Source organism: Schistocerca gregaria, chromosome 5 (assembly GCF_023897955.1).
Source record: "Schistocerca gregaria isolate iqSchGreg1 chromosome 5, iqSchGreg1.2, whole genome shotgun sequence".
In the NCBI taxonomy this organism is placed as follows: Eukaryota; Metazoa; Arthropoda; class Insecta; order Orthoptera; family Acrididae; genus Schistocerca; species Schistocerca gregaria.
The window spans coordinates 491,073,377-491,089,606 of NC_064924.1; the positions used below are offsets into that span (position 1 = coordinate 491,073,377).

Consider the following 16,230-nt stretch of genomic DNA (forward strand, 5'->3'; position numbering starts at 1 on the left):
TATTTTAACCAGTTCACAAACTTGGCCGTTTCGGAAATGCTTCCACCTTTTGCCCAGAAGCCAATGATCAAGCCCTTTTGGCCGGCCGATGTGGCCGAGTGGTTCTAGGCGCTGCTGATACGGCCGCAGGTTCGAATGCTCCCTCGGGCATGGATGTGTGTGATGTCCTTAGGTTAGTTTGGTTTAAGTAGGTCTAAGTCTAGGGGACTGATGACCTCAGATGTTAATTCCCATAGTGCTTAGAGGCAAACCATTTTTGAACAAGCCCATTTGCGAGTCAGATAAATCGTTACGTTTCCGCATTATGACAACGACTGACTTCTGCACTGTTTTCCGCCTATACCTCCCCCCCCCCCCTCCCCCCTGCCCCGACACGCTTTACACGCCCTCTACTGCTAGCGCTACCACCTGCTGTCTGTGAGTGGCTACTCCATGTTGACGTCGACTATAGGCGATGGTCAAGATAACGTGGCTGGACGGTGTATTCAGTACGCTTCAGACAGCAAGAAAAACGAAGAAACTGCTGTATAGGCCAAGAAAGAGATTCAGTGGGTAAGTGATAATAAACAATAGTTGTTCGACAACTTTCAGATGAATGTTTTTATTCTTTTGAGTTTATGATCATCGTTTGTAAACCACCGACTAAGTTTTCATAATGTCAATTAGAGTATATGGATGTCTTAGGAACATAGTGATAGAAGTCAATGAATATCAGTTTTGAGATATTCAGTTGTCCGACATCTAACATAAAACGTCTGTTACGGAAGCAGAGTGGTGTAAGTCAAACTTAGACTTTTAGCCGATAGGTAGGAGCACCTCCTCGGAGATTTCAACAGAATGTCAAGTGAAGTGAGTCTGATTTCCACCCCTATGTTCCTAATCTTCCATCACAAATCAGACAAGCTACACACTAGCACCATGGATACCAACTGTGATGAAATACTTGGTATACTTTGTAACAGTGATGAACTTAGAGTTTCACTTGCCTAGAAAGGATACGTGTAAGAACTGCGGTAGGGGCAAAATCCAGAAACAAGGGCGGAAATAGGAAGGGTACATACTCTATATCTACATCTACATCCATACTCCGCAAGCCACCTGACGGTGTGTGGCGGAAGGTACCCTGAGTACCTCTATCGGTTCTCCCTTCTATTTCCAGTCTCGTATTGTACGTGGAAAGAAGGATTGTGGTATGCTTCTGTGTGGGCTCTAATCTCTCTGATTTTATCCTCATGGTCTCAACGCGAGATATACGTAAGAGGGAGCAATATACTGCTTGACTCTTCGGTGAAGGTATGTTCTCGAAACTTTAACAAAAGCCCGTACCGAGCTACTGAGCGTCTCTCCTGCAGAGTCTTCCACTGGAGTTTATCTATCATCTCCGTAATGCTTTCGCGATTACTAAATGATCCTGTAACGAAGCGCGCTGTTCTCCGTTGGATCTTCTCTATCTCTTCTATCAACCCTATCTGGCGCGGATCCCACACTGCTGAGCAGTATTCAAGCAGTGGGCGAACAAGCGTACTGTAACCTACTTCCTTTCTAGTCGGATTGCATTTCCTTAGGATTCTTCCAATGAATCTCAGTCTGACATCTGCTTTACCGACGATCAACTTTATATGATCATTCCATTTTAAATCACTCCTAATGCGTACTCCCAGATAATTTATGGTATTAACTGCTTCCAGTTGCTGACCTGCTGTTTTGTAGCTAAATGATAAGGGACCTATCTTTCTATGTATTCGCATCACATTACACTTGTCTCCATTTAACAAGAGCTGAAAAAGAATGTGCTACTTTGAAATCTGATAGAAACTGGCAAAAGAAAATGAAGATGATGCACCACAACTATTGTTTTACAGAAAACCCTCCCGTTTACAAAACTAACAGTAAAGCATACTCCCGTAGAAACATTTACTGTTATAACCTGGAGGTACATGATCCGGGGAAAAATTTAGGGTAAATGTATGTAAGTAATGAGACCACTGCAAGCAGGAGATCACAAGAAATCTCTGCTAGTTGTACCATGCACATAGAACACAATCCCTGTAAACACACAATAATTTTCAGTGACACTTCCGGAGACAAAACCATAATGCTAATATAGCTTTAACCCCAATGAATTTGACATAACAAGCGATTGTAAACATCATTGGCCTAAATTTCATGGTTGCAAGCACTTACATCTGCCTAATGATGCTGACTTTGGTCACACAGAGAAAGCAACAAGAAATCAAATTGTCTTCACCCCGGATGACAACTACAGGATAATACTGACTTTGAGCGAAAAAAATACAAATCGTTGTAAGTAAGAACGGAAGGTGACGAGTTTCTGAGAGTTAAAAAACTTGACAAAGGCATTAAAAAATGAAAAAAAGAAAATTAAGACAAAGTGAAAGGGTTGAGAATACAGTGGATTCGCTTTTCGAAGTAAAAGGAGTATTCAGCCCTGTATAAGTGATGATGATGATGAGGTCCCATACTCCGAGGAGGATAGGGGATGATGCAGGAGACCCGCACCGCTGTACTAGACAAGGTCCTAGTGGAGGTGGTTTGCCATTGCCTTCTTCAGACCGTAATGAGGATGCCTGATGATGATGACGACGACGACGACGACGGCAACACAACAACATCCAGTCACCTCGAGGCTGGAAAAATCCGTGGCCCCGCCGGAAACCAAACCCGGGACCCCGTGCGCGCGAAGGGAGAACGCTACCGCAAGACCACGAGCTGCGGACCCTGTACAAATACACACTGAATGAAGACATGCCGTTTGAAGCGCTTGGTGTACAACCTGTCAAACAGGATCTGCCTCTTAGCCTTGTAATGACTGAACAAGAGAAACTTTAAAGCGGCCCATGAGCTATACCAATTCTTCATAAAGGGACATGTTGTATTTGCTAAAATACGTCCCCGCAGTGAACCATACTATTTTTAGAAACGTAAGAAACAATCATAACCAACAAGACGTCGGCCCATCTCCTGATATGGCCTCCAAGGAGAGCGAAGAAAAGATTTGAACTTAAGATGTATGTTAGTCTTATAACAGGATTGTCTTATTAAACGTAAGCCGGCCGGGGTGGGCGAGCGGTTCTAGGCGCTACAGTCTGGAACTGCCCGACCGCTACGGTCGCAGGTTCGAATCCTGCCTCGGGCATGGATGTGTGTGATGTCCTTAGGTTAGGTAGGTTTAAGCAGTTCTAGTTTCCAGGGGACTGATGACCTTAGAAATGAAGTCCCATAGTGCTAGGAGCCACTTTTTTTTATTAAACGTAAATATCTCTTTGAAAATACCCTGTTCAACACCCAACCTCAATGTGGTTTAAATAATTTCAGGACATTCCTGGTAGTGTAACTGTTTTTTCCCAAAAGAAAATGCGTACAAAATACATAGGTACAATAAGATGTTCTTGTTTAGTTTGAAACGTAAATCTAGTATTTAGACTATTAAAAACGTTCAGTGAAGTTATTCTTCATGTTTCAGTGATTTTTCTATAGTGTCAAATACAAAACCACCTTTACTGGACAAGTTGCTATAGCGTCTCACACCACTATGTTTCTCAGCCTTCATATCATACCAGTTCACGTATTTCTTTGGTTTATAATTCTGTTTCCCAGGGCATGTTTAGAAAAAAAATGGCTCTGAGCACTATGGGACTTAATTTCTGAGGTCATCAGTCCCCTAGAACTTAGAACTACTTAAAGCTAACTAACCTAAAGACATCACACACATCCATGCCCGAGGCAGGATTCGAACCTACGACCGTAGTGGTCGCGCGGTTCCAGACTGTTGCGCCTAGAACCGCTCGACCACCTCGGCCGGCGGCATGTTTAGTGAGAGTGTTTCACCGCAAAGGATAACTACACACTATGTTGCTGATTTAGTGTGTCACATTTGTCCGGTTAAAGCTAATTTCAGTTCCTACATCTGCACATGCGCCGAACTCCCTACGCTGCAGGAGCTACTTAATTAAAGTGCATGAGACGTACCGGCTACGCTCTCATCTGGGCTGCTCTATCACTACGTATATAATTTTCTGCTATCTATGTTGCTAACAGCAGAAGGTAGCATTTAGGAACCGCGCGGTTTTAAGTGCGAGCAATCTGCATTGTTTCAGCGCGGATACGACGCTGACGAGCAGGACAACAGCTTTCTGGCGTGGCCAGGAAAGTGTCGAAGCGTAATCGCACTCGGGCGAGAAATGTTTACGGCGGCCTCCGACCACGCGAGGGCAGCGCGTTGCAAACTATTCCATCGATTTATCGAAATAGCCATAACGCTTGCATATGCATGACGCGGGACCGCGTCTGGGGCGTGATGGTCCCTAAACTGCGGCTTGCTCCGGACAGAGTATAAACAAGGTGCTGTAATGGAGGCCCGTAAATTTCCCTCATCCCCCCGTCCACCCCCACGGACGCTTCCGCCCCCGCACGACACCCCCAGGCACGCGCCGAATTACGAGCGCCGGAGCGGCCGCAGACGTTGAGCAATCGATTCGATGGGCGAGCCCAGGGCTAAATTGAGCGTCGTTACCTCAGTAACCAGGTTGGAAAGTTTCGGGAAGAGCCGCTCGTCGGCTTCCACTGGACGTGTCGCGTAACTGCTCGCGACGGCAGCTCCCACTTTCCGGTCCGGTCAGAATCAGATTTCGGTCGCCCCAGCGAGAAACGGTGCGCACCGGTGGCTCTTCCGCCAGCTGCACAGTTGGAGGCAAGGCAGGATGCGACCTACCAATTCCGGTATGTAACTTAATTTCTTTCTCATAGTTTGTAAGTGATTTCTACACTACTGGCCATTAAAATTCCTACACCACGAAGATGACGTGCTACAGGCGCGAAATTTAACCGACAGGAAGAAGATGCTGTGATACGCAAATGATTAGCTTTTCAGAGCATTCACACAAGCTTGGCGCCGGTGGCGACACCTACAACGTGCTGAAGTTTGCAACCGATTTCTCATACACAAACAGCAGCTGACAATGGTTCCACCATTTATACCAAACCAAGGAGAAGTTTGGGAACGAAATTAAATTTCAGGCAAAAGGAATAAAAACTTTGAGGTCTGCCGACGGCTTAGTAATTGTGCCAGAGACGGAAAAAGTCTTATAAGAGCCGTTGAACAGTATGGATCATGGTGTGCAAAGAGATCAAATGATCAGCAAAAGTGAAACAAGGGTAAACGAATATACTCGGGTACAGAGTTTCAGGGAAAGCATAAGGGGACAATTGACAGGAATAGGGGAAAGAAATACAGTAGAAGAAGAATGGGTAGCTCTGAGGGATGAAGTAGTGAAGGCAGCAGAGGATAAAGTAGGTAAAAAGACGAGGGCTGCTAGAAATCCTTGGGTAATAGAAGAAATATTGAATTTAATTGATGAAAGGAGAAAATATAAAAATGCAGTAAATGAAGCAGGCAAAAAGGAATACAGACGTCTCAAAAATGAGATCGACAGGAAGTGCGAAATGGCTAAGCAGGGATGGCTAGAGGACAAATGTAAGGATGTAGAAGCTTATCTCACTAGCGGTAAGATAGATACTGCCTACAGGAAAATTAAAGAGACCTTTGGAAAGAAGAGAACCACGTGTATGAATATCAAGAGCTCAGATGGCAACCCAGTTCTAAGCAAAGAAGGGAAGGCAGAAAGGTGGAAGGAGTTGTAGAAGGTTTATACAAGAGCGATGTACTTGAGGACAATATTATGGAAATGGAAGAAGATGTAGATGAAGATGAAATGGGAGATACGATACTGCGTGAAGAGTTTGACAGAGCACTGAAAGACCTGAGTCGAAACAAGGCCCCCGGAGTAGACAACATTCCATTAGAACTACTGACGGCCTTGGGAGAGCCAGTCATGACAAAACTCTACCAGCTGGTGAGCAAGATGTATGAGACAGGCGAAATACCCTCAGACTTCAAGAAGAAAATATAATAATTCCAATCGCAAAGAAAGCAGTTGCTGACAGATGTGAAAATTACCGAACTATCAGTTTAATAAGCCACAGCTGCAAAATACTAACGCGAATTCTTTACAGACGAATGGAAAAACTGGTAGATGCGGACCTCGGGGAGGATCAGTTTGGATTCCGTCGAAATGTTGGAACACGTGAGGCAATACTGACCTTACGACTTATCTTAGAAGAAAGACTAAGAAAAGGCAAACCTACGTTTCTAGCATTTGTAGACTTAAAGAAAGCTTTTGACAATGTTGACTGGAATACTCTTTTTCAAATTCTAAAGGTGGCAGGGGTAAAACACAGGGAGCGAAAGGCTATTTACAATTTGTACAGAAACCAGATGGCCGTCATAAAAGTCGAGGGGCATGAAAGGGAAGCAGTGGTTGGGAAAGGAGTGAGACAGGGTTGTAGCCTCTCCCCGATGTTATTCAATCTGTATATTGAGCAAGCAGTAAAGGAAACAAAAGAAAAATTTGGAGTAGGTATTAAAATTCATGGAGACGAAGTAAAAACTTTGAGGTTCGCCGATGACATTGTAATTCTGTCAGAGACGGTAAAGGACTTGGAAGAGCAGTTGAACGGAATGGACAGTGTCTTGAAAGGAGGATATAAGATGAACATCAACAAAAGCAAAACGAGGATAATGGAATGTACTCAAATTAAATCGGGTGATGCTGAGGGAATTAGATTAGGAAATGAGACACTTAAAGTAGTAAAGGAGTTTTGCTATTTAGGAAGTAAAATAACTGATGATGGTCGAAGTAGAGAGGATATAAAATGTAGACTGGCAATGCCAAGGAAAGCGTTTCTGAAGAAGAGAAATTTGTTAACATCGAATATAGATTTATGTATCAGGAAGTCGTTTCTGAAAGTATTTGTTTGGAGTGTAGCCATGTATGGAAGTGAAACATGGACGATAACTAGTTTGGACAAGAAGAGAATAGAAGCTTTCGAAATGTGGTGCTACAGAAGAATACTGAAGATAAGGTGGATAGATCACGTAACTAATGAGGAGGTATTGAATAGGATTGGGGAGAAGAGAAGTTTGTGGCACAACTTGACTAGAAGAAGGGATAGGTTGGTAGGACATGTTTTGAGGCATGAAGGGATCACAAATTTAGCGTTGGAGGGCAGCGTGGAGGGTAAAAATCGTAGAGGGAGACCGAGAGATGAGTACACTAAGCAGATTCAGAAGGATGTAGGTTGCAGTAGGTACTGGGAGACGAAGCAGCTTGCACAGGATAGAGTAGCATGGAGAGCTGCATCAAACCAGTCTCAGGACTGAAGACAACAACAACAACACACCAGGCAATAGTGAGGTTGTTTGATGAGGGATTGGGACAGTAACAGTAGATGTTGAGAATACTGCTATTTGGGTGGAAAATTACTGACGGCATTAAATGTAATAGTAAGAAAAGGGTTCGCGAAAATGAGAAATCTGTTAACACAGAATACAAAATTTAAATGTTATTAAGACTTTTCTAATTCGTCTGGGGTATAATCTTGCACAGGTGTGATAAGTCCAGACCAAAAGAGAATAGAAGTTTTTGAAACGTAATGCTAAAGCAGACTGCTTAAAAATAGATGAGTTGATCGGATTTCTAATGTGGAGGCAATGAACCGAATTATAAAGAAAATAAATTTATAGTGCAACTTCACTGAAGGCAGACATGATTGATAGGACGCATCTTGAGTGAGGCACCTTCTGGAGAGAGACCAAAGCTTGACTATAATAAACTGTCTCAAATGGACGTAGGTTTAAGTAGTTATGCAGAGATGAAGAGGCTTCCACAGCATAGAATAGCGTTGACAGCTGCCTTAAAGCTGTCTTCGGACCGAAGACCACAACAACTGTAAAGCCAAATTTATTGAATTTTTCTGGAACAGAATATTGTTGTTTTTGGATATGATACATGCAGATTAGAGCAGTTCACACAGTAACTTTTTGCAGTGTCACCCATAGATAATCGTCTGTCGAACAAAACTTGGCTTTTCGTCTCTGCGGCCTCTAACATGTCCAGATAACAGGAGTCGTAATTTTTGGCAGGAAATTGTAAGTATCATTTTATCATGTAAAAACTGCTGTGTGAACTGTTTAGAATCTGTTGCCATAGGTGAGCCACGAAATTAAGGGCCACTTTCACATCACAATGATGAGAATAAGATAATTCGAAGTTAGGTGTTGCATTTCAAAACTAATATCATTCTCAAATTAAGTAAAGTTGAGATTAAATTACAGCTCTGGCCATTAAAATTGTTACACCACGAAGATGACGTGCTACAGACGTGAAATTTAACCGACAGGAAGAAGATGCGGTTTATGCAAATGAGTAGCGTTTCAGATCATTCACACAAGGTTGGCGCCGGTGGCGACACCTACAACGTGCTGACATGAGGGAAGTTTCCAACCGATTTCTCACACACAAACAGCAGTTGACCGGCGTTGCCTGGTGAAACGTTGTTGTGATGCCTCGTGTAAGGAGGAGAAATGCGTACCATCACGTTTCCGACTTTGATAAGGGTCGGATTGTAGCCTATCGCGATTGCGGTTTATCGTATCGTGACATTGCTGCTCGTATTGATCGAGATCCAATGACGGTTAGCAGAATATGGAACCGGTGAGTTCAGGAAGGTAATACGGAACACCGTGCCGGATCCCAACGGCCTCGTATCACTAACAGTCTACATCTACATCCATACTCCGCAAGCCACCTGACGGTGTGTGGCGGAGGCATCTTATCCGCATGGCTGTAACGGATCGTGCAGTCACGTCTCGATCCCTGAGTCAACAGATGGGGGCGTTTGCAAGACAACAACCGTCTGCACGAGCAGTTCGGCGACGATTGCAGCAGCATGGACTATCAGCTCGGAGACCGTAGCTCCGGTTACCCTTGACGCTGCATCACAGACAGGAACGCCTGCGATGGTGTACTCAAAGACGAACCTGGGTGCACGAATGGCAAAACGTCATTTTTTCGGATGAATCCAGGTCCTGTTTACAGCAGCCGTGTTTGGCGACATCGCGCTGAAAGCACATTGGAACCGTGTTTTCGTCATCGCCATACTGGCGTATCACCTGGCGTGATGGTACGGGTTGCCATTGGTTACACCTCTTGTTCGCATTGACGGCACTTTGAACAGTGGACGTTACATTTCAGATGTGTTACGACCCGTGGCTCTACCCTTCATTCGATCCCAGCGAAACCCTACATTTCAGCAGGATAATGCACGACCGCATGTTGCTGGTCCTGTAAGGGCCTTTCTGGATACAGAAAATGTTTGACTGCTGCCCTGGCCAGCACATTCTCCAGATTTCTCACAATTGAAAACGTCTGGTCAATGGCGTCCGAGCAGCTGGCTCATCACAATACGCCAGTCAATACTCTTGATGAACTGTGGTATCGTGTTGAAACTGCATGGGCAGCTTTACCTGTACACGCCATCCAAGCTCTGTTTGACTCAATGCCCAAGCGTATCAAGGCCGTCATTACGGCCAGAGGTGGTTGTTGTGGCTACTGTTTTCTCAGGATCTATGTTCCCAAACTGCGCAAAATGTACACACATGTCAGTTCTAGTATAGTATATTTGTCCAATGAACACCTTTTTACACTGGCCAGCAGTGTATACTCACTCCAGAGGTGTAATGTTCCGTTTGCTCATAGATCTGAATATTGGAATGCTTGTGGTTTATTTTCGTCGTGCTGCGCTAAATCTACTTGTCATTACTAATAACAAAAGTGATGGTACGGACTGGTTGTAATTACCAGTCAGTTCACACGGGTGCTGGAGATGGACCTGTACGCTTCATGACCAAGTCGGGAATGTTGTTTCCACCCAACTTGCGACGTTGTATCGTTGTGCTCCTATCGCGGAAGATATCCCAAGTTTGTGAGTCCCTTGACAGCACACACGCTCACCTTCCAGGAATAAGTTCAGGAAATTTATGTACGCTGATAGGATTGCTTTGATCGCTCAGAAGCAAATCTTTAGGGAATCTGAAGCAATAGACCTTGTTGTATTATTGCTCCAAACATAATTCTCCCCGACCGAACCATCAAAAGACTTTCCACTTACGAAATAAGCAAACTTATTATCACATGTAGACACCAGCCTCTTAAATATTCCATCACCCCAATATAAACACGTGTGACCCTAGACAGGTCCCCCTTACAGCAGCCGTGTAACGTAAGTCTATAGAGGAACGGAAGATTCCAAATCATTGAAAAAGAGCACAGGTAGCTCCAGTTTTCAAGAAGGGTCGTCGAGCAGATTCGAAAAGGTATAGGCCTATATCTCTGACAGCGATCTGTTGTAGAATTTTAGAACATGTTTTTGCTCGCGTATCATGTTATTTCTGGAAACCCAGAATCTACTCTGTAGGAATCAACATGGATTCCGGAAACAGCGATCGTGTTAGACCCAACTCGCTTTATTTCTTCATGAGACCCAGAAAATATTAGATACAGGCTCCCAGGTAGATGCCATTTTCCTTGGCTTCCGGAAGACGTTCGATACAGTTCCGCAGTGTCGCCTGATAAAGAAAGCAAGAGCCTACAGAATATCAGACCGGCTGTGTGGCTGGACTGAAGAGTTTTTAGCAGACAAAACACAGCATGATGTTGTCAATGGAGAGACGTCTACAGACGTTAAAGTAATCTCTGGCATGCCGCCGGGGAGTTTTATGGGACCATTGCTTTTCACAACATATATAAATGACCAAGCAAATAGTGTCGGAAGTTCCATGCGACTTTTCGCGGATGATGCTGTAGTATTGTATGATTATATGATAGCGGAACAAACACTGGTAGCAGTTACTTCTGTAAAATATCTGAGAGTATCCGTGCGGAACGATTTGAAGTGGAATCATCATAAAAAAATTTATTGTTGGTAAGGCGGGTACCAGGTTGAGATTCATTGGGAGAGTCCCTAGAAAATGTAGTCCATCAACAAAGGAGGTGGCTTACAAAAAACTCGTTTGATCTATACTTTAGTATTGCTCATCAGGGAGGTAATGACAGTGGCACGTAAAGTGACCTCGGCCACACACCGTTGGGTGGCTTGCGGAGTATAAATGTAGATGTAGACATATAAAATTCATCTCGGGGATCTCTACATCTACGTCTACGTCCATACTCCGCAAGCCACCTGACGGTGTGTGGCGGAGGGTACCTTGAGTACCTCTACCGGTTCTACCTTCTATTCCAGTCTCGTATTGTTCGTGGAAAGAAGGATTGTCGGTATGCCTCTGTGTGGGCTTTAATCTCTCTGATTTTATCCTCTCTTCGAGAGATATACGTAGGAGGGAGCAATATACTGCCTGACTCCTCGGTGAAGGTATGTTCCCGAAACTTCAACAAAAGCCAGTACCGAGCTAATGAGCGTCTCTCCTGCAGAGTCTTCCACTGGAGTTTATCTATCATCTCCGTAACGATTTCGCGATTACTAAATGATCCTGTAACGAAGCATGCTGCTCTCGGTTGGATCTTCTCTCTCTCTTCTATCAACCCTATCTGATACGGATCCTTCACTGGTGAGCAGTCAAGCAGTGGGCGAACAAGCATATTGTAACCTACTTCCTTTGTTTTCGGATTGCATTTCTGTAGGATTCTTCCAATGAATCTCAGTCTGGGATCTGCTTTACCGACGATCAACTTTATATGATCATTAAATTTTAAATCACTCCTAATGCGTACTCCCAGATAATTATGGAATTAACTGCTTCCAGTTGCTGACCTGCTATATTGTAGCTAAATGATAAGGGATCTTTCTTTCTATGTATTTGCAAAACATTACACTTGTCTACACTGAGATTCGATTGCCGTTCCCTGCACCATGCGTCAATTCGCTGCAGATCCTCCTGCATTTCAGTATAATTTTCCATTGGTACAACCTCTCGATATACCACAGCATCATCCGCAAAAAGTCTCAGTGAACTTCCGATGTTAACCACAAGGTCATTTATGTATATTGTGAGTAGCAAACGGTCCTAAGACACTCCTCTGCGGCACACCTGAAATCACTCTTACTTCGGTAGACTTCTCTAAATTGAGAATGACATGCAGCGTTCTGTTATCTAGGAACTCTTCAATCCAATCACACAATTGGTCTGATAGTCCATATGCTCTTACTTTGTTCATTAAACGACTGTGGGGAACTGTATCGAACGCTTTGCGGAAGTCAAGAAACACGGCATCTACCTGGGAACCCGTCTCTATGGCCCTCTGAGCCTCGTGGACGAATAGCGCGAGCTGGGTTTCACACGATCTTCTTTTTCTAAACCCATGCTGATTCCTACAGAGTAGATGAGGCAGCTAAAATCAAAACTCGGAACAAATTATTCCAGAACGTAACAAGAACCACCTGGGGTGCCATTAGAAGTGTCCGTAGATCATCAGGTTTAGTTCTTTTATACTCAGTCGCAGAACACTGTTGTCCCACCTGGAAAAACAGTGCTCACACTGAAGTAACTAACGCAAAGCTCAGTCAGGCAGTGTGCCTCATCACAGGATGTATCCGCCCCACAGACATGCACTGGCTACCGGTTCTTAGAAATATTCCACCGTCATCGATAAGAAGATGGCAGTCATTTATGAACGAGTGGATAAGAATTAAAAAACAGTCCAAAATCTATCAGTAATGCATTAGTAACTTTCATTATTAGAGCTCCAGGTGGCTGAAGTCTGGAAAGCCGCCATGGGGCATAGTAATCAGTCTGCAAACCAGTCACTTCGACATGCCGTAAGGCTGGGACAATTGATGGCAGGAGAAAACTTTCCTGTTGCATTACCAACTAATTAAATCTCTCTGGGAGTGACAAGATGTTTTTCATCCACCCTGACGGCTCTGGTGCACACTGAATCCGCTCAGAATTTTCGAGGGAGGATGTGCAGCACTGATGTGCCAATGGCGATGATTGTCAAATGGTTCAAATAGCTCTGAGCACTATGGGACTTAACTTCTGAGGTCATCAGTCCCCTAGACCGTAGAACTACTTAAACCTAACTAACCTAAGGGCATCACACACATCCATGCCCGAGACAGGATTCGAACCTGCGACCGTAGTGGTAGCGTGGTTCCAGACTGTAGCGGCTAGAACCGCTCTGCCACCCCGGCCGGCGGGGATGATTGTCGTCTCTTCAGCGTGACGGCAGCGAAAAGCAGCAAACCGTACGGCATTTAATTTTTGAACATTCTCTCAGAACATTCAGAGGGACAGTGAAAGTCCTTCAGAATTTGTGTGCTGAAACTTCTGTCTGTATTCCAAACCTAGATTTAGGCTATGAAACCATTATATAGTGAAGATTATTTGTATCTGTAGTGAAGATTATTTGTATCTGTGTAAAAACGTGTGTATTTATGGTAAATAGTTATATAGTATTTTCACCTTTCATCTTAATACAAATAATTAACTATCCTTGACGGTAATGAGAATGCCTACACTTAGGCTGTATGGTTACTGACCACAAGAACTGCCGGCTGCGGTGGCAGAGCGGTTCTAGGAGCTTCATTCCGGAACCGCGTGACTACTAAGGGCCCGCATCTCGTGGTCGTGCGGTAGCGTTCTCGCTTCCCGCGCCCGGGTTCCCGGGTTCCATTCCCAGCGGGGTCAGGGATTTTCTCTGCCTCGGGATGGCTGGGTGTTGCATGTTATCCTTAGGTTAGTTAGGTTTAAGTACTTCTAAGTTCTAGGGGACTGATGACCATAGATGTTAAGTCCCATAGTGCTCAGAGCCATTTTTTTACTACTACGGTCGCAGGTTCGAATCCTGCCTCGGGCATGGATGTGTGTGATGTCCGTAGGTTAATTAGGTTTAAGTAGTCTAGGTTCTAGGCCACCGATTACCTCAGATGTTAAGTCCCATAGTGCTCTGATCCATTAGAGCCATGTTTGAACCACAAGAACTGTCATTATTAAACGTGTGCTACTCTTAATCGCAAGCTACAAAATAATAACACACAACTGAATTCGAATAAAACACACTCTCGGAATATACATGTCTTTCACTGTAAGCTACCACCACCACACTGACGCCACCGCTTTGTGTCTGACCAGATGCCAGAAAAGCTGACGATTCTTTAGGTGGTGGTGTGATGGTGGTTAGTGTTTAAGTCCCGTCGACAACGAGGTCATTAGAGACGGAGCACAAGCTCGGGTTAGGGAAGGATAGGGAAGGAAATCGACGGCGCCCTTTTAAAGGAACCATCCCGGCATTTGCCTGAAACGATTTAGGGAAATCACGGAAAACCTAAATCAGGATGGCGGGAGACGGGATTGAACCGTCGTCCTCCCGAATGCGAGTCCAGTGTGCTAACCACTGCGCCACCTCGCTCGGTGGTTCTTTAGGGTGGCATGCTATAGAGAGTCAATGAGAGATGAGAAAACTTATTTCTCAGTGGTTTCATATTACAGGGCACTTCTACCAGTGCATGATCAAGACCTATTGTGTGTTGACAAGTTGATTTTCTCCCATATTGCATGGCATTACAACTTCCACAAACCGCATTATTTGGGTGGAAAAATTCTCTCCTTAAAACTAAGCAGTATGTGATACTTGAACTTTTACCGGCTTGTTTTAAACATACACCAAAAGATGCATGAACAGTTGCCAGGCGAAATTTCGTGGCAAGTTGTCGACGTCTAGCGGCTACAATCCCGAAACATCATAGAACAACCAACCTCGTGTTTGTGATTTTTAAAGATCTCAGCATAGGGCCAAGTAGCCCAAAACATTGTAGTGCAACTTACATCCTCGATCATTTGCTATATGCATTGCAGCCTCTGTCGCACCCATTACAGATCCGTATAGTACCGTAGGAGTTATTCCCTGATGTCGTAACACATATGCCATTATCCTGTCTCCCCTTTGTTGTCAGTGTTTTACATCTATTTCTTTCCTCACCAATTCCATGGAGGGCCTTCTCATTTCTTACCTTATCAGTTCTTGTAATTTTCAACATTCTTGTGTAGCACCATGTCTCAAATGCTTCGATTTTCTTCTGCTGAGGTTTTCCCAAAGTTTCACTAACATACAGTGCTGTTCTCCTGAGAAATTTTCCGCCTAAAATTAAGGGTTATGTTTAATACCAGAGTCTTCTCCTGACCAGGAGATAGGCAGCCGTAATCCATCTCGTAGCATAACAATGAAAGACATATTTACATACATCAACTGCTGTGTACATTTAATTGAAACGTTCTACTAATTTCGATTTATGTCGATCATCTTCTGGCACGGAACAAAAATCGTTTTAGCATTTTGTGCACTGATGTGATAAAAACAGTTGCCTTTATATTGAGTTAAATAGGCAAACATTAGCATTAATATTTGTGTCTCTAACACATTTCTGATAACTGGATATAACTGTACTTCCGTTGAAAAACCGTCCATGTACATTTCTTACAAAACCTGTACACCTGTACATATTACTCTTATTACGATCACATTGTAGCTGTGAAGTTACATAGTAAATTTACAGCACAGAAGGCCAAACAAGTGTAATATGGTTTTTCATCACAGCAGTTTGGAAATTTTCGCAACAGTTGCAATGTGAATGCAATAAGAGTGACTTCGAAAGGTACTGCGTGAAATGGTACATGCCGCCTTGTAAGTGGGAGTACAGATGCGTCTGGTTATCAGAAACGTGTTACTAACATCACTGAAGCGCCAAGTAAACTGGTGTAGGCATGCGTATTCAAATACAGAGATATGTATGCAGGCAGAATACGCATATAGAAAACAAGTGTCTGGCGCACTTGTTAGATCAGTTCCTGCTGCTACGATGGCAGATTATCATGATATAAGTGAGTTTGAACGTCGTGTTATAGTCGGCACACGAGCGATGGTACACAGCATCTCCGAGGTAGCGATGAATTGGGGATTTTCCCGTACGAACATTTCACGAGTGTACCGTGAATGTCAGGAATCCAGTCACACATCAAATATCTCACATCGCTCCTGCAGGAAAAACAGGACCAAGGACGACTGAAGGGAATCGTTAATGGTGACAGAAATGCAACCCTTCTGCAAATTGCTGCAGGTTTCAGTGCTGGGCCATCAACAAGTGTCAGCGAGCGAACCATTCAAAGAAACATCATCGATGTGGGCTTTCCGAGCCGAAGGCCCACACGTGTACCCTTGGTGAGTGCACGACACAAAGCCTTACGCCTCGCCTGGACCAGTCAACACCGAAATTGGACTGTTGAGGACTGGAAACATGTTGCCTGGTCGAACGAGTCTCGCTTCAAATTATTTCGAGCGGCTAGACATGTAAGATTAT

At 44.1% G+C, this 16,230-nt stretch overlaps 1 non-coding gene across 1 annotated transcript; it reads right to left on the bottom strand.

The window, feature by feature from the left end:
* Nucleotides 1-14,212: 14,212 nt before the first annotated feature.
* Trnaa-cgc (transfer RNA alanine (anticodon CGC)) lies at nt 14,213-14,285 on the bottom strand. Its single transcript has one exon. It is a non-coding gene; the product is annotated as a tRNA-Ala (tRNA).
* Nucleotides 14,286-16,230: the final 1,945 nt, after the last annotated feature.